Source organism: Daphnia pulicaria, chromosome 10 (genome assembly GCF_021234035.1).
Source record: "Daphnia pulicaria isolate SC F1-1A chromosome 10, SC_F0-13Bv2, whole genome shotgun sequence".
Lineage (NCBI taxonomy): Eukaryota > Metazoa > Arthropoda > Branchiopoda > Diplostraca > Daphniidae > Daphnia > Daphnia pulicaria.
Genome location: NC_060922.1, coordinates 2850869 through 2875061, shown reverse-complemented (window position 1 = coordinate 2875061; position 24193 = coordinate 2850869). Strand labels below are relative to the sequence as shown.

At 42.6% G+C, this 24193-nt stretch overlaps 1 protein-coding gene across 2 annotated transcripts in view; it reads right to left on the bottom strand.

Moving 5' to 3' along the window:
• The window catches only part of LOC124313951, a 35685-nt gene extending 24421 nt beyond the window's left edge, over positions 1 to 11264 (bottom strand). For both annotated transcript variants that reach the window (XM_046778825.1, XM_046778826.1), the window contains exons 1-2: positions 10887 to 11264; positions 9969 to 10024 (exon numbers count right to left, since the gene is read on the bottom strand). The gene's annotated coding sequence lies outside the window, so the exon portion shown is untranslated. The remainder of the gene's footprint in view (positions 1 to 9968; positions 10025 to 10886) is intronic.
• Positions 11265 to 24193: the final 12929 nt, after the last annotated feature.

Below are 24193 nucleotides of genomic sequence, written 5' to 3'. Positions count from 1 at the left end.
AACTAAAAACATTTTTTTTTTTTTTTTGTATAAAAGTCATGGCGTTTCCACGATTAGGCGCTAAAGTTCACCCGCAAAGTATATAGCGGAACTTTGTGGCGGTGCAACGCTGTACAGAAGAGTTAAGTTACTCAAACTGATAAAAATCAACTCGCCCTATTAAAAGCTCATACGGAGAGCTGTAACAAATGCCCAGAGAATCAAGTCTGGATTTTACAGCCGTTGTTTAGTTGTTGTTTTGTTTTTTTATTCATTCAACCAGCAAAATGCCTATTACATAAAACATTTATCCGGCCATTGAAGAATAACGTCTCGACTGCATAGTCAAAACGTTCAAAAGTCCGCGCGCTGTGGGGCGCTCAGTTTCGAAAACCAACGCTGATGATGGAACTGGTGACAAGCGTAAAACTCAATTGAAGTTTGGGTCCGTCACACTTTCAGAATGCCTTTGATAAATCTGAGCGCGAAATCGAAAACTTGAACGAGGATGTCCAAACAACACAAAGAGGAATCGATCACGCGACACCATCAACACATCGATCCTCCCACTCATCCGGCGCTGACCGTTTGACTCGTCAAAGAAGTTGACACTGAATCCGACAGATGAAAAGGGATGAGCAAGGAGATAAGGTGAGTATTTCTAAGATCAGATGGATTGGTCAGCAATGCGATATACGATTTCACACAGACACACTCGAAACAAAAGAGAAACAATTGAAAAAGTCCATTTCAATGTTATTGATCTTTTGATTTGTTCGGCTATTTGTTTCTCAACGACTTGGTACATACAAACATGTCGTAAATTTACGTGAAAGTATAACGGCGAATGAATCGAATAACATCGCTTTGAAGCCGGAAACTCAAAGAGATTTATTACGTAACAAAAGGTGGGATATAATATAAGGATACGCGAATTCAATATGGTCCAATTCCTCAGAGTTTGTGAAACTGATTCTACTTTATGGGAGGATTCTACCTAGATCGTGGACGTGTATATAACTGCAAAACGATTAAGTTACCTAATGCTCTAATCACTTTATACCGAGCGTAATCAAACTACCCAATGCTTCATTTCATTAACTGAGCTGGCTTAGACGCAGGTGTGTATTATAACTGTCTCGGACGCTCTCAACGTCCGCATTCTAATTAGATCGATGGGCAGCGTACATCACACTGCCGGGCCCAAAGCTCTTTATCTCGGGATTAGAAACTTTATTAACGATTACGACGAAGATGCTGGTGGTGTGCTGGCCATCCTGGATGCCCATGTCTTTTCCTTGTAAGCGAGTACACATACGCATCACGCCGTTACAAACCGGAAACGCCCGATCGATATTTCGTGCTGCCCAGCCCACGGCGACCAGACGTTCGGGATTTATGAAAAACCCGTCCGCCTCCCAACTCCAACCGCTTTTGGCCGTTTATATTTAACAAGCCGAAATCATTATCGAAGATCATCAACAGTCTGGCCCTTATGGAAAAGCGTCGTGAATGCAAATGTTGTGCGTTTATAAATGGACGAAACTAATCGACAAGTACGAAGATAAACAATATTCAAAAAAGAAACCTAGTGGACCTTTCCCGCGTGATTAACACTGTCCGAGGTCGCAGACGAAGCGTAAAGAAGCGAATTTTCGTTTGAAGATGCCAACGTCAATGGGATCAATGGAAAGTACATACATAGAGGCACCGATGACGTAAGCAAACGAAAATAAAAAAAAAAAATATAATTTTTTTTTTTTTTCGTGTAGGGATCGATGATGCCTAGCTACGTTTCTTTGAAGTGTCTAGAGTTCTTGTTGCGAGATTTGACATGACTTTAATCTTCTGTCGGGCGGAAAAATAAAAAATAAAATAAAAATAAACATACTTTATCCAATACACACAATAACCGTCCTTGTGTGATATTGATGCCGAATGATGGAATCGAATCGTAACGCTTCGACATCCCCACTCTTTCGCCAGTCAAGTACAAAACTCGTAATATGTGTAGTATTGCTTATTCAATTTCCAGTGCAAGGGGGGGGGGGAAATAACTACTAAAAAGACTTGCCAATTCCGATCTGGAATATATAGTCGTATCGACTTGTTTTACTTTTTGGTCGATCGGGGCCAATACAAAAAGGACCACCAATACAAACCCAAGACAAGTCCGTGCCCAACGGCTGGCTCGCGTTCCGGCGGTTGTTTTCTATACCAGACAAATCAATATTACCGCAATTTTTCTTTTTTATTTTGGCCAAGCTGAGCTCAGTTAAATACGAACATGTCAACCAGCCAAACGATACATCACCAATGCGGTGCGCTGTGTATAGGAATATTAGAATCGAATGTTGTATTACCCTTAGAATAGATGCAACGACCATATCTCTCACGACCAATGTTGTTGTGGTGACAATCTGATGACTCGGCGCTCTCATTCACGCCGTACCGGTACAACACAAGACACCCAGAATGCACTCGGAAAGAATCGATCGTCAAGTGCGGTGGTATATATAATGATAATAACAACAAGCGAAAGTCACAAGTCGAAACAAAAGTTGCCTGGCTGTGTTCTCTATACATATATCTCGGGCTGATAGAAACGAATCCATCATCTCATCTGACGGAAGGAGCATATATAAAAACGCAAGCAAAAATAAGAACCGCAACATTGCTCCAGAGAATATACACATAGGATGGGGGGAATAAGAAGCGCGGGTGGGCGACCCAGCAGCAGGCCGTCGCGAGTTCGTTGGCGTCTCAATCACTCTGCCAGCAGCTGGCCCTATTTTATTCTCTTAAAAATATGGGTAATGCTATTTCGGATAGAAAACGAAATCATAGAGCCATAAAACGAGTGTAACGAACGAATAAAACAAGAGGCGAAGAATTCAAAATTTGAGGAGAGGGGGGGGGGGGAATCAAAAAGAAAAACAAAAGCCACACGAGTCCCGAAAAGTCGCCATCTCATCCATCTACCTCGATCTCGAAGCAAAGGCTAAGGTCATCCACACACTATTTGGTCGTGGAATCATTGCGTCTAACTCTTTCGTTTTTTTTTTTTTTTTCCCCTCTTTACGGAGAATTTCACGCCATTGGCCAACGTCTCATTTGAATATCCGGCCAGAGTGGATGTGTGTGTGTGTGCCCGATGCGTCAATGCTCCCCGTCTAGCCGTTTCCCACCAGTTTTCGATTTGTTTCTAGACTTTTTTAAAAAGTTTAAAAAAGTGGCACGTAATACGGCGGAGCCAAAGAGTGTCGACAGGATGTGCATCTGTTTCATTTGATGCGTCAACTACCGCCACCGACGGCCCATCAAAATCCATCCGTTTTTTGGCTGCGACGGTAGAGCCTGCCTGCCTGCCAAAGCTGCGGTTTTTATGGGTCTACTTCACGCTTCAGCCTATAAATCCGCGCCGGGTCCTTTCTCCCTCTATATGTGGATTCAGGTGATAAACCGAAATCCCCGCCGTGACTGTTGCCTGTATATTTGGTTGTTACTATTTGACGCTGGCGGTCCATCTAGGCAAAATAAAACATGTCGCCCCCCAGCCATCTTCATCATTGTACACGGACGGTTAAGCTCATCTATAACGGATATGTTCCATGTCACTTTGGAGCAGATTTCCAGCCAGAGTTATAAACGTCCCTTATTTAGAGATAAACGCAATAATATTAGGCAACAACGCGAACCAAAGTTGACGACAGGATTGAGCCAATTGCAAAGTCCCAGAAGCGATTCGATCGGAAACGATCAAAGTCGGAGAAGATGGGGCGCTCATTGGCTAATGAGGAGCTGAATTCGCTAATGATGCATGAGGAGATGTAAACTCGCAGCGCATTTCACAAGGAGGTGATTGACTGTCGCGGATGAACGAAGTTGTCTTACCAGCTGGTCGAAGCCGTGGAATGAAAACCCCGTTGGCATGGCGAAGAAGAGACGGAGGGAGCAGCAGCTCTATACAGCGAATTTCGAGCCGAAACAAACAAGTATCGTAATGATCCAAATGGGGTTCAAGCCATCCTTCCGTAACGAGAAACTTACTGGGCACGACACTCTATGTAACCGAGCAACGGTGAGCCGAATGACGTAACCCCCCCCCCCCTTCAAGAGTTTGTTACTATCGTCATACGAACTAGACGAACTTACACACCCAGAGATGGGCATCGCAGACACCCATGTCCGGCCAATCGGTTTGGCATAATGTGAATGGGGTTCGAACCTGAAACACATTCGTTTGAAACGTATTTTTTGTTTGGTATGGCAGCCCCAAAAACAAAAGAGTCGGTGACATGTCGGTCGTGTGTCATTGTCGGTCTGAATCCGAGTGGTCACTGGCCAGAGACAGTTGACGCCTCTTTCGGCGTCGTGTGTGTGTCCACTGTCTATTTGATCATTGACAAAAGACCAGTACATTGAAAAGATAAGGACACAATCACAAAGAGAGGGAAGGATAATAAGTCGCCGAGAACTACATGAACAGATCGGCTTGTCAAATGGAGTGAATAAAACTGTGTTTCCTGCAACGTAATACATCGCACTCGGCCATAAAGATTAAAAAAAAAAGCCATTTCACTTGAAATTTGCGCATCGCCATTTTCTGGATTGGCGATATTGCTTTGCATCATCAGCTGGTGGCATTTTTTGTCTTTTTGTTTGGCATTAAATGAGCACAGCGAGTCATGTAAACAACGGCGAAATACACGTGCTGGGATTATTGGTAGATCTTTCTTGAACAGATGGGGACCTTTCTATCGGATCAGAGAGATCGAAAACGCAATATGCTGACGAAAATCGATAGACTTCTGCTGCCACGAAGAACCATTTCAAATTCTCCCATCTCCGCAGCACTCAACTTAACAATATTCAACCGAGGGCCTATGCGACCGGCCAGAATGTGTCCCTTTTTCTTCTTATCGTGGAGATTCCAATCGCAAGTAGCGACAAAAAAAGCGAATGCAGTTGTACTTGAAAAAAAGCTCTCGCCGAATATTTTCAATCGAAATGAAAGAATTCGGCCGGAAAAGGTCGCGGGCGTCCAAAAGAGTTTGGCTCAAGAGGATAAAAGGCAAGTCGTTTTAAATTGATTCGATTTCTTTGATCCCTTCAAGAAAAAAGACAGTGTGACGCCAAAGTCAAGTGGGGCTTAGACCGCGGCAACGACGATCGCCTATTTCAATAAACAGTCGGTCCGCATCAATCGCCTACAGCACGCGAACGGCACCGCTTTAAACGCCAACGCCAACGCCGTCGTGTTCAATTTGGCACGAAATTAACCCACCCCCCCCCTTCCCCACAACGGGAGGGAAAAGAAAAAATTTCCGGATAAGAAAATAATCCCGTGTTAAAAAAGAAATAGATATTGATTCTTAGAGTTGTAATTTTCAATCGCACAAACGCACCGCACGTCTAATGACCGCGTACACAACTCGGTGGGGTTCGCATAGAGAGTCCCACAATACCTAATGTCGGTAATAAGGGATTTTTGAAGCGTGTTCTTAATCCCATCCACCCATCCTGTTCTTATAACTAAAGGAAAATAAAATAAAAAGAGATCCCGTCTTGTAAAATCTCCCAACAAGGCTCAAAATAAACCGCCCACACCAAGAAGTCGGGCCTTTCCAGCTAAGAAACTCCCGGAAGAAAAGTCGCATCGAGTAAAGCCGCAAAATGGCCATCATCAAATGAACGAAGGACGGACAGTCTACATATATATAAGAAGAAGGCAACAAACACACACAAACCGATCATTTCGAGAAAAAAATAAAAAGGGAAAACGGGGCGTAAAAGTCTGAGGCCTCGCATTTTCCTTCTAAATTTCCCCCTCCAAAAAAGAGACTAAGGCTATACAATACGTGTATAAATGTACACACGGCCACATATCACACAAGTATACACACGGGCATCAAAGCTAACGCCAGCCGTATGATTAGAGCCCCCCTTCAATTACAGGCTGCACGGCGGAGAAGAAGCAGCAGCGTCGACTGCTGCTGCCGTGTATAGAGTCGTGAGGAATTACTGTGAGAGAAGGAGCACAAAAGACCAACTCTGCTGCAAAGTGAAGGCTTGGCTGATGGATTCTTCGTGCGAAACCAGATATAGAAAAGAATTAAGCGCGACGTGCCTCCATAGAATTCTTTTCAATTGTGCACTTGTGTGTATAGAGGGGGGATTAGGGTAATTTGAGCACACGCACCTCGAGGGCACACGGCTTCGACAGACTTGTGGCGTCATCAAGACGGTGACGACCGGTCGGCCGTGCTCTGGTGCAACCGCCGAGAGAGAGAAATGCTAAAATTCAGGAGGTGGGTTAAATAACAAAAATAAAACATCGTCTGCTGGATATGGCATGTCTGTCAAATATGACTGTCGGCCAGTCTCTCTCTATAGGAGACTGGCGTTGTTACGCCTCCGTAATTAGGTCGAACCGAAACCGTTCATCACGGCGTTGGAAAATAGAAATAAAATGGAAGACGAATAAAAACGAGGGGGGAGAATTTCGAAAATGATGGCACCAAGCACGCGCACTCTCCTTCTTCTTCTTCTACTATGATGATTGGTCTTCCTCTATATATAGTATACGACTCTTGTTGTTAATAATGGCCAGATCCGTTTTCATGACCCGGGGCTATTTGCTCGCATCGTTATATTATACAAGTTCACGACAATAACATTACAGGTCGTATGGCCTCCATCCGAAATGGACTTTTATCATTGTCAACTGGGCCCTTAATGGCTTCGAATCTTCCGGTCTGTGTGTGTAGTACAGACGACCATGTTATCGATAATGCACTGCAAACATTCGATGGCCAACGTTTCTTTTAAACTGCCGTGCCCACTGAACCTAAAAATAAGGAGCAAGGGCGCGGCTGATGCCGTTGGATTAGAACTTTCCTCGTCCTCGGAATCTATTAAGATAGAAATGCCTTCCATTTTTAAAAATAGCTTCGTCCTCCAATCGAAAGTTTAAAAACGGTTTTTGGCGGACATGACGCAGCTGAGGAAGACGCAAATGTGTCCCTTTAACTGCTCTAAATGTTATTTAGTTTTCACTAAACTCATTATCCAAAGTTACGATGGGGGGATCTAACTGTTGGAAAACAAAAACACACTAATCTTCTGCTGCAGGAATGCTACCTTGTCAGGCTACCAGGAACTGCGACATATAAAGAGACGAGTTAACAAAACATGTTTGGGCTGTCTAGCTGGCCCTAGCAGCAGCGCCATTCACGCTGTTGTGTTTTTGTTTTCCCAAAAACCAAAATGACGTGAGGACAAATTTGAAACCTTGTTGAAAAGCAACCAGCCAAAGACATAAGAGTTTAGACAGGAAAAGGAAAAAAAAAGAGGGAAAAATGGGCAACACGAATAATTTTTAATTCATTCTTCTCGTTGCACGACAGGGATAAACCAACATGGAGAGGTGGCGTGAGAAAAACCAACTAGAGAAACAAACGATTCCGCTGTGCAGCGTCACTCTCACTCTCTCAAATCGCCGTCACGGATCGGATGGGAATGCATTTCGATTCCGTTTCATCTTCCTTATAACTTGGCTGATGATACGCCACTCAAAATCATGACGATTGTTTCGAAAACTGCCAGCAGCATCCGGTAACGGCGAGAATGGCGTCATCACATCATCGTTCGTCGACCGACCGATACCTCTCTTTTTGTAAAAAAAAAGGATGCCTTGGCAAGATGGAAGAAGAACAACGCATCCAGCAACGAGAAACGGACATTCTGTCATTGGTCAGTCCGAGTATCTCGACGGATGCGCGTTGATTCAAATATCCGATACGTCCCTCTCTCCTCTCTCTCCTCCATCGACAAAAAGGCGCACAACAAGAAAAGAGCTGATGTACATACACGTACACCGTGTTACCCGAGGAGAAGGAGCAATTCACCGCTGTAGTGAGTGAGTGAGTGACGCGACGGGAGGCCAAACGAATCGAAAAACATACAAAAGCTGAAACACGTAATTGCTGGGGCTAATGAGTGGGTTTAAGAGGTCTTTATAGGATCCTTGTGGATTGTTTTTGCCTTCTCGTCTTGTCAAAGTGGGCAAGGACGTCAAGCGGATGGATGAGACAAGTGGGAGAGACGGATGGTCGGACACATCCTTAGAGGCTTCGTTTTTTTTTTTTTACCAATGACCAAAAGAGAGAAGAAAACCTTGGGGGCCCTTTCTGGTAATTACAGAGGTGGACAGGGAGAGATAAAATTGCGTGTTTCCAAAGAATTTCCTTAACAAACAAATAATATCCGAGCCGAAACAAAATAAATAACACACAGACGGCAAAAATGAAATTACAACCGAGAAATTCCGCATTGCGCATTTGGAAAATAAGAAATATGGTGTGTGTGTGTGTGTGTAGAGTTGGAACGAAAAAGGCGATCAAATGGGATGGAATTAAAAACAAGACAGACACACACAACACAACACATATAGAGTCGGCGTGTAACGGAGTTGTAAGGCGTGCGTGCAACAGACCCCCACGGGTCCCAAAAGAGGCACCACAACATTCAGCCGGGGTATAGTAGCTGTCATGCTGGCCCTGTCACACGTACGGTCGGTCACGCACGCCGACTTCTCAGTTAGTCCGTCAGTCAACCAGTCGTCTCTCTCTCTCTCTCTCTCTCTCTCTCTCTCTCTCTATCGTTTTCCATTTGCCCCGCAAAACAAAACGCGCAATCAGAATAACGCAATCTTTGTAGTACGTTGAAGACGGAAAAAGAAAGAAAAAGAAAATGAAGGAAGCCGATTACTATTAGAGCCCTAGATAGCCTTGTACTCTATACGTCTCACGCTCGAAAAGCTTCAGATATATCCGCGGCAGCGGACCGGCGCCAAACGAATGAGACACGAACCCCAACCAAAGTCTCAAAATCCCCAACAACAATCCATCCCGGTTGCGCCGGGTTTCATATAATATATATATTTTTTTAAATCCTGACGGAACAAACAAACAGGAGCCGAATGAAGAAATGGAATTAAAAAAAGAAAAAACAATCGGGTTTCTTTCTTTTTTTTAAAGTTTCTTCTATTTACTGCGGCCGCGTGAATCATCGGGAGTAATTCGGATTGAAGGCAACGTTTCTCTGCTGCTATACCATATAAAATAAAAAAAGGACGGATTTGTTGATGGAAGGGAATTGGCTAAGAAAAACCGGAATTTCTTTCTTTTTATTTACAAGCCAATCGAGTTCGTTACGCTCGAAAGAACGGCTCCATAAATGAAAAATCAACTCGAGCCGCAGTTGACAACAAAAGAAGCGACAAAAAGCACGATAAGCCATTACGGAGTATATTAAGTTAACGTTTAGCATCAGTCGGGGCGCTGTCAAACAATAATTTCAAGGGCGGGTCGTCGTTCAACAAACGGAATTGAATTTAAGAATTTCGGCGAGATACGATTTCCAATCAAGCTCTTTTGCACGTGTATCAACTTGTGAATGTTGAGAAGAAGAAAAAGAGAAACAAGATTGTGAGATCGTGAAGCTGTTTTTCCTTTTTTTATTATTATTATTATTATTTGAGTAGAGGAGCCTTCAGCTGTCCATCAGTCCGACAGGTTGTGAATGTGAGGAGGGAGGAAAAAAAGGTGGAATAAGAGTGGCTAGACATAATCGGCCATCCGGTTGATTGCCAGAGACAGGCCGACCATCACGAACGGAAAAGTCTGGCCAAACATATAAAAAAACGAAACGGAAAAAGGATTTTCACATTCGTCTTTTACGGCCAAGTCTCCATTTGAAGGACATGATTTGACACCCACACAGCGCATTCGGTACCGCCGTTTATTTTCCCCTCCCACCCCTTTAAATTCACTCACGATCTCATCGTTGTTTGTGTGTGCAAAGGAAAAAAGGAGAAACTCCTTCTAGCACATCAACTGTCGAGTTCTAACTTGAGAATTCGTCAAAAGCTGAGCAATCAGCTGACATTGAATTATTTCGAAAAGGTTAAAGGACAAGAGACTTACCGCAACCGACGACAAACAATTGGCACAATAAGCAAAAACACAAGCTGCGAGGCTTCCTGCGAGAGAAAGTAGAAACGGAAAAAGAAAATGGTGAGCGATAAATAATCAGCTAGGCACTGCCGATACGCGGGCAATTTTAATTCAATTTTAGCCAAAAGAAGAAGAAGCCTAGCAAGTTGGAAAAAGAAAGCCCCGCACAATCAGAGATACCACCAACAGCCAATCATTTACGGGTTGAAAGCATCAGCCGATATCAGAATTTCAGGATGCGGGCTGAAAATGACAACAGCGATTTACCACAGGCTATCCCAATGAATAAACCAAAAGCATCCGCTGTTGGTGAAAGCTAGCGGCGCTCAAATAGCTAAACAGCTGGTCACTGGTGGTACTATCATCGCCAGATTTATCGCTTGCTATTCTTTATTTATTCCTTTCCAACAGCAACCAATACTTAGACATTCCCTATCTTTCGTTTGCCTTTTGTTCTTAAAGCGCAGGCTATTACGCAAGCAGGACACCCCCGGTGTTTGGAGAAATGACCATTTTGGCAGGTGTTGCACTCAACTCAGCTTGACGTCTGTGAGGGTCTATACAACGTTCATTCATTTCTCACTAGTCCCGCGCTCTGCTGTTGCCGCTCGCTTAGCACGCAGCCTGGCGATGATGGGCTAGATCGCTGATTAGGCACACGGGGCTCACGGTGACTACCATCATCATCAAAAACCACAACAACAACAACAACAATCATTTTTTGATAAAGAAAAAAAAACGAGTGGCAATACTGAGGGACTCTTAGTGAGACTCTCCCAACTTTTTATTCGCTCACATGTCTGGACGACAGCTCAAAAACAGCAGCTGGCGTTGACCCGTTAACGGCCCTATACGATTGGACGACACTGTCTGTAAGGGAAGATTTACCTTCTTATGTGTATATATTTGATGGCAGACTCGACTCTCCGAACAGAACAAGCCAAACTTCCTCTTCTCACGGTCACAACATGCAAATATGGAATTTCCACTGGATGTCTGAAAATGGCTCCCAACTTTTAATGGTCACGATATTGTTTAGTTTTTTAGTTGTACTTTCCTTCTTTGTCTCTCTTTGTCTCTATCGTTCAATCAAGACAAAAGGCAGAATTGAGAACGCACGTCAATTTCCCCAAGACAAATGTCGTTGTATACAAAGAAAGAAGTGAGATCCGACTCGCAAGTGGAGAGACAGAGAAATCGTAAAATAAAAGTGTGGATGGAGGGGGGGCAGCGCCACAAGAGTTAAAACACGCACCCGACGTTGTCGACAACCAGCGCAAGACTGAATGCCAAAACAGAGAGGAGAGAGGAGAAAAATACGAGTGGAGGGGACTCGGCGGGGCGGGGATCTTTTCTGGCGTGTAGATAGTCATTGTAGCGTACAGTATAACCGACCGTGTATGTGTGTGTCAGTGTGTGTATGTGTGGCGGCGGCGGCAGCTCCCGCAGCGCCTCGACCGACAGTTTTGCCAGTTATAGAGGCACCGAGAGAGAGAGCGGCCGGCGACTCTAGACAATATCGATAACAGCGCCACCCAAGGAGCGATGCAAAGATGCGCAGAGTGAAAGGCATGCGCCCATAGAGCAACAACAAATCATTGAACACGAAAAAAAACCAGCGTGTGTGTGTGTGTGTGGAATCGAGGAATGCGCCATCAACGAGAAACATGCGGGAGCAAATATGATGCTGTTTCCGGTAGTCCTTGTATACAAATATTTCTTTTTTTTACCGAATACCCTTTTGAAAGAATGGCTGGTAGCCGTAGAGTGATAACAAGATAAGGAGTCTGGGTTTGTATAAGGGGGAAAAAAACAATTCAAATGATGGAATATTCCAACGCCATCCATTGTAAAGAGAGGAAAAAAATATAAATATATGGGTTATCTGTTGGAAAAAAATCTCTTTTAGTTTTGTGAGAATTTCGTCTGGTACATGGAATTGACAGTAAAAATGAGACATTCCAGTCTCGCAAGTATAGACGCACAACAAGAAAAAACACAGGCAGACAGTCAAGGCACGCTCTTCATTGGAGCAGGAGCCGAAGCGAACGAAAAAATAATGTTTGACAACTATACACACACCGAAAACAAGTTTTCTCTTTGTGCATATATATATGTATATATATACCTGGCAATATTTTACAATCTTTGCACAATGCCGCCGAGCGCATTCGTAATGTTACTGAAATTTTTTGAATGGCTTGTTCTGTGCTGGTGACGCGCCAGAAATATTCAGACATTTTCAAGCAGATTTTTTTGTTTTGTTTTTTCGTATGTAATTCTTTGTGGGGAAGGGATCGAGGGCCCCATGCAAATGTCTCTCGGTTGATAACCCAGCGGTTACCACCTGAGGGTGAATTCGCGTTTGTTGGCCCAATCTGATGGAGAATCGAAATAAAACGTCCGTGCAAAGTTCAAGCGTTACCACTATAACCATATTTCTCAAAGATTTACATGCAACCCAGCACCCTTTTGGGATGGCCCAAGTTGATGTATAGGCAATTTAGCGAGAAACCAACTCGGTGGATGCATCCAAGACATTCTTCATCTTGCCAGCGCTGTGAGCTGGAAAGTCGCTGCGCAAAAATTAGCCTACGGTCGGATAGGTGAGTCGTGTGAAATTAAGAGATTCGTGTCGGTGTCATTATAACAATGAACTGAAACAAGCTCCTCTGCCAAAATGTAAGATGTGTTGCCTTGTGGCACGTTTTCCATCTCGTCATCTGATACATTTTCATTTATAATTTGATAATTTGAGAAAATGTTTGAAACAAATTAAAAAATACTAGCCCTATAGGCTAATGGACGACACAGCATTGAATGATTGGATTACACGCCCATATTTCCGGGTGTTTTCCAAATCTCGATGCTATGGGAAAGTTAAACCATCGGATTGGTAAAAATCGAACAAACGTCCTTTGACCACCCAGCCATCGCAGGACAATAACATCCCGTGAACTAGATGATATTTCAGGAGCGACTCTAGAGATTTCACCTTTTCCATCGCTCTTACCGTATATAGTGAGAACCCAATTAACCGGCAGCTTAAAGGAATTTGCTGAATGTAGAACTAATAAAACAAAAAAATAGTTCATCACCGCGCGTAAAAGGCAAAAGAAAAACGATAACGCAGACATCCGTTGACCGACATTGAATCCCGCGCTGGGATGAGGCTGCGATGGCATCAACTAACAAAACTTCCCGTCAGGTTTTTTCTTTACTCGACAGAATGAAAAAAATCGTCCGACATCGATCGCTTTACAATCAGACACGTGTCGACGAATGTTTCCTTCGAGTCGAGCAGGATACTACGAGTACAACAAACCTACAAAGTATGGTAACCTACTTGAAAAATGGAACTGAAACGATAAAAGACGGAACGCAAAGTAACCCTAAAAAGCCATACACAGAGAGAGAGAAATAAACGCATCCGCAATCCTAATGCGCAGAAATAGATATATAGTGGTCGTTGCTTTTTCCCGTCACTCCTAACTCCCGAGAAAGTCATTACGGTGGCAGAAAAAAAGATAGATAGAAGAGAGACGAAAATTTACTGTGGCGGTCAGCTACACTGAGATTGTGAGCATTTTGTGTAATAAAAGACTAAGTCGCTAGTATACCATGACATCTGCTTCAGACGGCCACAGGACCGCATCCTTCATCTTATTCATTCTTTGGTGGAGTTATGAGTGTCACGGAAAGAGATTGAAAAATGATATGCAAGAAAAGAAAGACGATGATAAATAAAAAGAACCAACGTAGGCAACAGCCATAAAGAAAAAAGGGGAGAAATCAATGCCGATATCCCCCACACAAAACAAAAAAAATGCTTGCTGGGGGTGCTGTGACGAAAAAATCCCGGTGGGAAAAAAGGATCGAGCAAAAGGTAATTGATTGGTTCTTCCTCGTGTATCTGGCAAATGCTAATGATGTTATTCTGATGCCGAATGATGTGGTTAGCACCGAACCGTAGTGATGGGAAAGTTTTTGGGGCAACACAAATCAAAAGCTAACTCTTAATGTTAATGAGATATCTAAACCGATGCAAAAGATTCTCATGCTCTTGTACCACCATATCACCTCCACCAATAGAAGTGGAGGTTGCATCTTGCATGTCTCTTTGACGAAGGAACGATTATTCAAACTGAGATGGCACATTTCTTTGATGCATTTGCATGTTTCGAAAGAGATCGACAGTTCATAGCTCACTGGATACAGTGATGGATGAGATAAATAGGGATGGTGCAGACTGACGAATTTGCAAATTTTGGGTTGCGCAATGAAATCGCATAATGAATATTCTTTAAGCAAACTTTACTATGAATTAAGAAATTTTGGTGGGTCCTTTAAACAACACAACACGTATACCAGACTGAGACACACAGTTTGTTGAATTATTCGTAATTCCGTCTTGCAATGAATCATTTTGTACTCTCCGCCTCTATTTGTTGGGCGTTTGCATACACACCAGAGAAGTGAATCAAAGACTTTGAAATCAACATCATCAAAGTCTGGTCACGTTTCGCAGCAAGTCCGTATTACCTATATCTAAGCACACACAACTACGCTACCCCGCCTGTATATTTACATACATCTTTACTTTATTTGCAAGGGCTTGCTTAATTGGGCAGGACCGTCGAGTCAACTGAAGTAAGTGAGGATTGGATAGGACAGGGTGGTGGGAAGGGAGAAACGGAAAATAAAAGCCCACACCGAAAAGTTTTCCAAGTCCATGCGAAAGGGAGAGCGTATACTGCGTAGACGTCTTACACGTGTAGAGATAGAGGCAACGTATCTCGTCCACGGTCGAATTGAACAACATCCCGAGGCTTGCGTATATGCGAGGCCGACAAGAGGACGAAAAAGTTGCGTTGCAAGTTGTTTCCGAGCCATTCTGAAGAATGATTGCGACCCGCCAGCAACGCCTTTTTTTCCATCGTTCTACTCCGCTTCCTCAGCAGTGGCGTCCACTCATTTTCTCACTGTGCCCATCCAATGTGTACGTACCGTACAAACTCTATCGGGCACAAGTTGGTTGTAATTACACAGGCTGAAAACGTTACAAATAAGGAGAGACAACAGATGCCTAGCTGTGCATACGCCCACAGCGAGTCGTAGACTGTGGGCGCAAGTAAAAAAGAAAAACCCTCTAAATTTCGTCACCTGACACAGACCTTGATGTTGAGTGAAGGTACTGGGTTTCGTAAAATCCCCGAGTCTCGCAACAAAAGGTGCCTCAATGTATAGCTTGATAATCGAGTTGTACATTGCCAATCCTCTTATTTCTAATTTCTAAAGAAGCAAATGCTGCTTTAGAATACATGTTCTTGTCGGTTATTTCTCATTTTGTTTGTAATCGCTTGAATCAGTCGCGCTCACCGTCTCTGCTATTGCTACGAAGCTGGGAAACAAAAGCAGAAATAAAGCGAGAGATGGGAACGCAACGTTTCGTCCCTCCTCATAAGCCTCTTCTTGTGGACAGAATTAAACCATCTTTTGTTTGGTGCCACATTCTGTTCATGAACTTCCTCATCGTTTCTACTCTGATTTGCCAACCAAACTTTCCTTTTTTGTGGATTTGTATTTCACTTAAAAATAACGACACATATTGCGTCTATTGCGTCGTTACCAAAAGTTTCCTTATTAGAAAATCAATGGAGAGCCTCCGCTTTTTCCTTCGGCTTTCAACCTCCGACACCAAGTAAAATCTCGAATTTTCCGATTGTTGTCAGTTGACGCCAACTGAGAACTGACTCAACAGCGAAAATATACTGCACTTTTTCAATTGTGTGTAATTCAATTTACCTGGTGTTTTATTCGTTAATTCAATCAAGAAACAGATGCAAAACAACCTTTGTTCTTTTGTTTGCTTGTTTTTAGTCAAGGAAAGCTGATTAGCATTTAAATCGTATTGTTGACACACTTTCGGGGTAGTGAAACTCGACACACGGCAGATGTTGTTTGTCGCGGCCCGTATTTTTCTTATTTCACGCATCGATCGACTGTGGGAATCCAAACTCTTTATACCAGACTCAAATTCAATCATTCAATGAATCTCATAAGATTACTTGCTACCACACGCCCCAGCAATAACAATTATTTACTTCCCTCTACTCAACAATTCCAAATAGCAATCAACAAGTTCCAACAAAGTACGAACAAATTTAAAATGAAATGAAATAAATTATTTTTTAACGAATACTTTTGATTTGATTGTCATTTAGTTAAGTAAAAAAAAATTATTTCAGTAATCCGATTGCGTGGATACAGAACCTTATTAGCCATCACTTGATTCTATGCCATTCGGGAGAAATTGCTTTGCATCAAATTTGGGTGTAACAATTTCTCAGCTTGACGCATAAGTGCGCTTGCATAATGAATGCAAAGAGATAAAGACCAAAAAGGGATAATTTCGTTTTCAACTACTTGATTCGGGGCGAAATAATCGGCACTCGTTAGACGAGAACATCACCATTACTTCCTTTCTGTTGAAATTAGAAAACGGAGACGAAAGCCAATAGTTCAATCCCGCGAGCTGACTTTAATCGGGAATAAGAGAAACACTCAAACACAGGATATGGAAATGGGACGGAGAATCCGCAAAGAAGTGGAACTGCTGGGGGAGAGATATAGCAGCTACTAGAAGCAATAGCTCAGGATCTCCAGAATGAAGGCGAGCGTAGAGCGGCCCTCATAAAAGTGTCTGCGTGAATCACAACAAAACCAAAAGCACGCCAAGGGGATTTCCTTTAATGAAAACAGATCGAAATAATAAAAAAGGAGAACTGAAAAATAAAAAAAAATCTTCAATCCAAATCTATTTTTCAAGTTTTCTGTGCTTTGACGCCATCTGTTGATTGCGCCACTATTCGAATGCAAATCAAGGGGGGCGACTACGTAATACAATGTTTGTTCCAAACGAAATCGTGAAAGTTGTAACTCGGTACATCATGGAGTGTTGGGAAAACAAGAACGGGATCGGTCTCGATCCTGTTGGAACCCGTCAAGTAAAAACGTCTCTGGGGCAGTAATCGATGGCATAATGCAATTATAAAGTTCCTCTATATGCAGCAGCAGCAGCCACGTAAGGCAAAACACCATTGGGAGAGTCTTGTTCCTCGGCAATAAATACAGAATGTGGCCCACGCCAGACTCCATACGTCGTACACCAAGTTTGTAAAACGCCAAAGCAGCCCAGCAGGGTTGGCCCTTTTGACTGGATGCCGGATACTAACAGGAAAACGTCGTGACTCTATAGAGGCTAGATCCGTTCAACTTTCATAGTATACTACTGCTTGCTGTATCGTGAGCGTTTGAAAACTTGGGTCAATGAATGATGATCGCAATATACCAAGGCGAACCTACTTCGCCCTATGTGTATCTCCCTTATTCCCACTTTCAATCCACTGTAGACTATATAACAGACCGCTGCTCCGATGACGATACCAACGTAGTTTCTATGTCTATAGACGGGAGAAAGTTTGCGAAAAGCTCCTCTATATGTATCATCCATCCCCAATTCTACGTCGCTCTCGCGAGCTGCCGCCGGTCGGAATCCTCCGGCTACCTAATCAAATTATGCAAATAGAAGAGACAAATTGAACGGCAAGTGAAGAGGGGCAACCCTCTAGAGTCACGACGTGAGTTTAATTTTCAACCGAGAAGTAACAGAAACCACTGACTGAGGAAAGTGAGGCCCCAGACGCACACGAAATAAACAAAAAAACCAAGGCACGCTAACTGAGTGGGATGAGGTCGCCTCCGTTTTGAATATCTACTATGAAACGAGCAATGTAATTTACGAGAAATGAGAAAAACAAAAAGTATACAACTGCCTGAAGACGTTCATCCGCAAATTACAGCAAATTTGAAAAAACAAAGTCACTGCCAATTATCATTCAATAGATTTAAAATAGAATTGGAAGTACTCAATAACGTATAAGAGCAAGAATACGTATTGGTAGCGTGATGTACAGTTAGCTACACATTACAGTACGCAGTTTGAGTGAACAACTGCCCTTTTGTTTGCAAAAAATCGATTTTAAGAGTTTTCCTCTCGTCTCGAGTATATCGACGTCGGAATTACTCCGAGGTGAGAAATAGGACTAGGGATCTTTTCAATCAACACATTTCTTTTGATCGGCAGTGCTCGAGGCACTGCGTATACAAAATACAAAGAGCCCTGTTAATTGGAAACGGTGTGGGATGTGCGGTAACTGGTGACCTTAAAACCCCCAACAGGGAAGCAAATAGAAATAAGGCGAGAAAGATGAACCGCTAGCTTTTCAAACAGTTCCTTTTGATCCCACCGGATCCCACAACGGTCGCCTTCAAATGTACAATTGGAAAGGGTTTTTGCTCACAGAACTCTATACCTTGTTCAATTATTCATCTTTCCATGTAGTTATTTTTTGTCACACATGATGTTGGTTCGCTTTCGACATGGTGGACACTAATATTCAAAAAGAATTAAAAACATCAATTCGGGGGAATATTCGTCACAAATTTACGTTCTGCTTTTCTAATCCTAATTCTAATTTTAAACGAGCAAAAATAGACAACAAGGACATATGAAAAGCAGAAAAATCTTTCTTCCGACAAAAATTGATTTCTTCCGACGTTCGCTGGTAAAGCACACACAGCTGCAACGTAAACACGGGTTACCATATTGCAGTTCTCATCCTCAGACTCACAAATAGGATCAATTCACAGAACTAGTCGATTAAGTTTAGTGAAAGAAAAAAGCCAAACAAAGATGGGCTAAACAATTAGGAACCGGATCAATTTTGGGGTAAAAAGATATACAATGCATAAGACAGCACTAAGCTCTGGGGCAAGCGGATCAATTTCTCTTCACGAATAATCATCAATAACTTGAGGATGAGAGTACAAGTATAGTACGCCGTATATGTTTATAGGATTGGTGGATGTAGCATAGCTGCTACACCGAGAAAAGTAATGCGAAACCAACAATAACACGTTCCCCTAGACTCTCGGCGCGCATCTCTTTCATCACAGCCAGTCTTTCGATCTGGGACACAAATCTACACTCTGTAACCAGTCAATATGTAGACAGACCCACAGCATGCATCTACTGTGTACATCAACATTTCTAGAATTACCCTCGTCACTCGTGATCCAAAGCTGCACAAGTGGTAGTATATTCATCAACAAGGTTATGACTTAATGCAATTTATACACGAAGCCAAATATCGCCGACATCGCAAGATAATAAAGCTCAGAGAAAAAGGGAGAAAAACATTGTGTAACTAGAAATAGCTTTGATGTTACCCGAGAGCGACATCAGATTATTTACAGACTGCGTGCATTTGCCTGACTATTATTTTCTCAATGCTGAAAGCACTCGTACATACTGTATCCCATTCAGTCGTACACAATGAATTGAAGAATATTGCTAGGATTTTGAGCCAACAATATTCTTAATTGAAAGCCAGAGTCTGTACAGTACTGACAGTTACTCCAATCATACGCCAGTCTCTTCTTCGAATTGAAATGAAAATCAATTAATATGTTGGAGAAGGAAAAACATAAAAAGATTTAAAAACAAAAATGCTTCAGGTCTACGGTCGTTCGGTTGAATTAAAAAGTGGGCGTCCGTGTCAAAACGTATAACATGCCTTTTTAGGAATGAATCGAATTTAGGAACCATTTCTTTTCGGCAGGGGAAACGCCGGCATCATTAGATGTCAAAAGAACAGGATGCATAAATAGCTGAATATACAACAAAAACAAACCCAAACTCCTTCACGTAATCAAATTATCATTCATGGTCAGACAAGCAATCTCGTGCCTCGGTGTCCATTCGCATTCAAACCGGCAATTTTATTCGCACGCTCAAAAAAAAACGGGAAAACGGAAAAACTAGACAGCTGACATTCTGACAATATCTTGGGAATCACGTGAGCATTTTCACACTCGAGTCTATTATTTTTTTTAATGGAATATTTGACTACAGGAGGATCTGCCCATGTAGCAAATCAAGAAAATCAATTGAAGAGTCATGACGTTCATGATATACGTAAAACAAAGTTTATAATGAGAAGGGAAAAGTCTAGGCTGTCAATTTCTTAAGTTTCACTCAATCCTAGATGCCTAATTTTCCATCTTTCCACAGCAAAGAAAATTAATTGCCTTGTCTCCAGTGTTCTCAAGACGACAAAAACTATTAGTTGTTAAATTCAGACCTCACGAGCAAAGATTCACCCTCATACGATTAGGACGATGGCAACAATTCAACATGGCCGGATATCAAAGTTTATCAACTTTCTTCTCTAAAACTAACACAAAACTCCTCTACAGGATTGCACAGCTCCAGCCTACGTCTTTCACCAAACAAAACTACAAAAAATGGGAACTAACCTTGATTCGTGATAGCGACGAAATCTCATCCACGACGCCTCCATTTGTTTTCGATGTCAGGCGTGTCGTCATTTCTCCAATCACATGATGGTCTCGGCAGTCAGCAAGAACTTTTCATATTTTGGATCTAGAGCATTCAACAGAATCAATCTTATTAGTACAGAAGAGAGGCACTGTAACAAAAACGTCGAAGGAAAACCTTACACGATAAAATCACGGAGCACTTGCATGTTGCTATTGTCTGAGACTTTAGGCGCGTAGCAGACCACACACGTGGAATCGTTGAGTCGCTCAGACACAGAATCAAAATGGCGAAGCAGTAAAAGTTAATTTTGACGATTGATCCATTTACGGTTTGGGGATTGTCAAAAATGCTTCACTCGAAAATTAAATCGAAAAAATCTAGTTATAGATTGCCTAGAACGAGGCATTGATCTGTTTGCGACTTACAACACCGAGACAATTTTCGAACTTTGGATTATGTCAGTCGACAAAACATATGGCCAACTGGGCCTAGCAACAGCTTTAGCGGGTCTGTCACTCGACTTGGCTAAAGCCAACAACGCCGGAGCTGTCAAATGTTTGGCGGTGAGTCAATACAGTGCCAAAACTGCTGCTAAAAACGGCCTGGAGACAATCCGGACCATCTATTACGCAACTTACGAATTCAACGGAGATAAACCTCTGGACAATCTGACCGACCTGCTGGACGAGCATCCCGTCGCACGTTTTATGGCACGTCGCATATAAAATAGTTTCGCACTCGCCGTGATGAATCTCTAAATGTGTCGGGCCAGCTTAAATAAGAAATACAAAATCCATTCCAAAAGTTCCAACACCTTATTGACTCACTTCTGTTGTTTGAACTTGAGATTCGATTACAATGAACCATCATGTCACGGTATATAATCACAATCACCAGAGTAAAACAGGAAAAATATTTAGCTAAATTTGTCCTACCATTATGGCTTTAAGCCCGGGAAATACGGCCAGGACTTCATCCTTTGAGAATTGAATTTGAATCCTACCAGGCAGGATAGGAAAAAGGGCCCCCACTCTCCCATGGGTGTACACGAGGACATTTAAAGAAAGGGTGAAGAAGAATCCGTAACTCGACAGACACGGTAGTTTCTTCCATCAAACGGGATGCTGTTTATCAAAAGAAAAAAGTAGTTACGTTAAACAAGTAGAAGGAAACATTTTCAATGAGACAATAGTTACACCATACTAAACAGGAGAATATAAGGTTCCCATGTAATGCACTGAATTCATGCAAGTCATGCATCATAATTTAAAAGCAGGTCACAAGAGTAAAAGTAATGAAAATTATTACTCAAGCTATGATAGTGAGATTTTTGCTGGTGCTAGGTTGACACCTGCACAAGCAAAACTTGCATGTTGTGTTGTTAAGATGGCTAGTTAAGGCCTCAAACTGCACAAAGAAGGTAGTGTGAACAAACTGCCATGGATCAACCAGGCACATCATTAATGTAATCCAGAAACTGGCATTACCCAAATTAAAAGCTCCCGTAGCATTCTATTTCAGTTCCCATAAGTAGATTACATATTTATATTCTTAGTTAATGTATACCTGGTAAACAGCATGGAGTGTGTATGAAGCGATTCCATTAAGATACGCGACCTGAGTTGACAAGACGACCACATTTTCGTAATTTTATTTGTTGTGCTATTCATCGTGCAGCCACGTTCGTTTCCCAAAAATTGATCGTCCCGTTTTCTTATTAAACTTAAAGTATGGTATTATAGGCTTAAGGTTGAAGCATGTTTATAATATTTATATTAAAGCCTCGATATCAAGTTAATAAACCTCGTCACTTTCTCACTTTCTCTCCAAACAAAAGCAGACGCACCAATTTTAATTAGCCAATAGCCTATAGCCATGCTAAGATATCGATAGAAATCAGTTATCAGTAATGGTCGCTTTTAATCAAAACTATTTTACTTGTTATAAATTTATAATAAAATTAATTGAGATAACAAATTGAATTTGGATTGAATTCTATTTTATTGAATTGAGAGAAATTTCATTTTATGATTGACAAACTAGAAAATTGTTAATAAATCAGTCGTTGCTCAAGCATCTCCCCAGTATAGCGCGTCATCCTACTCCGGTCCTCCTCCGTTCCTCCTCCGTTCCTCCTCCGTTCCTCCTCCGTTCCTTCCTGATTCCATCAGTCACCGCCGTCACTTACAGATCCTTTCCTGTACGCTTCTCATGAGACTTTTTCTTATGATGACGATGCTTCTTTTCAGTCTTAGCAGCCGGTTCTTCGGGAATAGAAATCCGTGCCCTGTCTCGTCTCCCTAAACCGACCACCGATCCAACACCCGACAACACCGATTCAACACCATACAACACCGACCTACCGGCGGACAGCGCAGTCGAACTGATTCCCCCCACGGCGCGTCTTAGTAGTCCCGGACGGACGGGTTCCTCTGGCTTTTTGTGTATCTCTTCAGAATGTTGCGGTCTAGGCAAATGACTCTCAGAATGACGCCGTTTCTTCTCGCGTCGCCTCCTTACCTTCCGGGTACCAGCAGCGGCTTCCGTCTCCAACCGAGATTTAACTATCCGAGCGAATGGCGAAATCTCAACAGCTTCTCGTGTTGGATCCAGATCGGCCTCTGGGTTTGGTGCAATCTCATTTTCATCCGGTACTGCTGCTTCAAGCACAATTTCCTTTGTTATCTTTTTGACATGGTGTGCTTCCGGAACGGACGGCAATTCAGCATCCAGGCCAGATTTCTCTGAGGTGTCGGCTTCTGGTGTTTGGGGATCCTCTTCAACTAAGACCTCGTCCTGGACATCCAACTTCTTTTCATCCAGTGTTCCTTCAGCATCGTTTTCTGCGATAGATTTCTCATCCGGTTCCTGTTTTTTATGCAAAATCGGATCGACCATCGAGTGCCATATTCGGCTTGCCAATCCGGGATGGTCAGGTAAGTCAGCATTTTCTGCCATCGGTTGAGCAGTTTCTTCTAATTTAGGGTGAGAATGACCTGTGGCACTTTCCTTCTTTTCCGGTTCTGAAGTAATGACTTTTTCAGTGGATGCCTCATCCTGGACATCCGTCTGCTTCTCATCCGGTTTTTCTTCAGCTTCATTTCCTGCAATTGATTTCTCATCCGGTTCCGGTTTCTTAGTATGCAAAATCGGATCGACCATCGAGTGCCATATTCGGCTTGCCAATCCGGGATGGTCGGGTAAGTCAGCGTTGTGGACATCTTCTTCTTCTCCGTGTCCAATTTTATTCAGGGAATGAGACGGAGGTATCTCTTTGTGGGCATCCACTTGTTGATGAGTTGCCTTTTCAGTCAACTTAAATTCCTGCAGCTCAGCCTTTTCATCCGCATCCAAATGTTTAATATTTTTTACATTCCTGACAGGTAGACGTTTTTGGGGCACTACTGGGATCGACGGTTTCTGAGTGCTGGGAGGAGCAGGTTTGGCTCGGAATTGCTTTTTGCTCGTGAAATTGTCAACATTTTTCTTCTTGTCGGGTAAAGGAACTTTTTCAGGTGATGTTTCATTATACGGATGCAAAATTGGGTCGATCATCGAGTGCCACATTCGGTTTACAAGTCCGGGAGCGTCACCTTTCTTGTCCACTTCAGTCTTGGTTATCTTGGGTGTCGAGAGAACAGGGTTGGCTTTGAAAGGTTTCAAATCTGTCCCGTCCGTCTTCTTAGCATCAAGTTTCTTGGCCATTACAGTCTTGCTTTTCTTAGGAGTTTGGTAAGGCTTATTGTAGTGACTGCTGGGAACAGGGTTGGCTTTGAATGGTTTCGGTTTC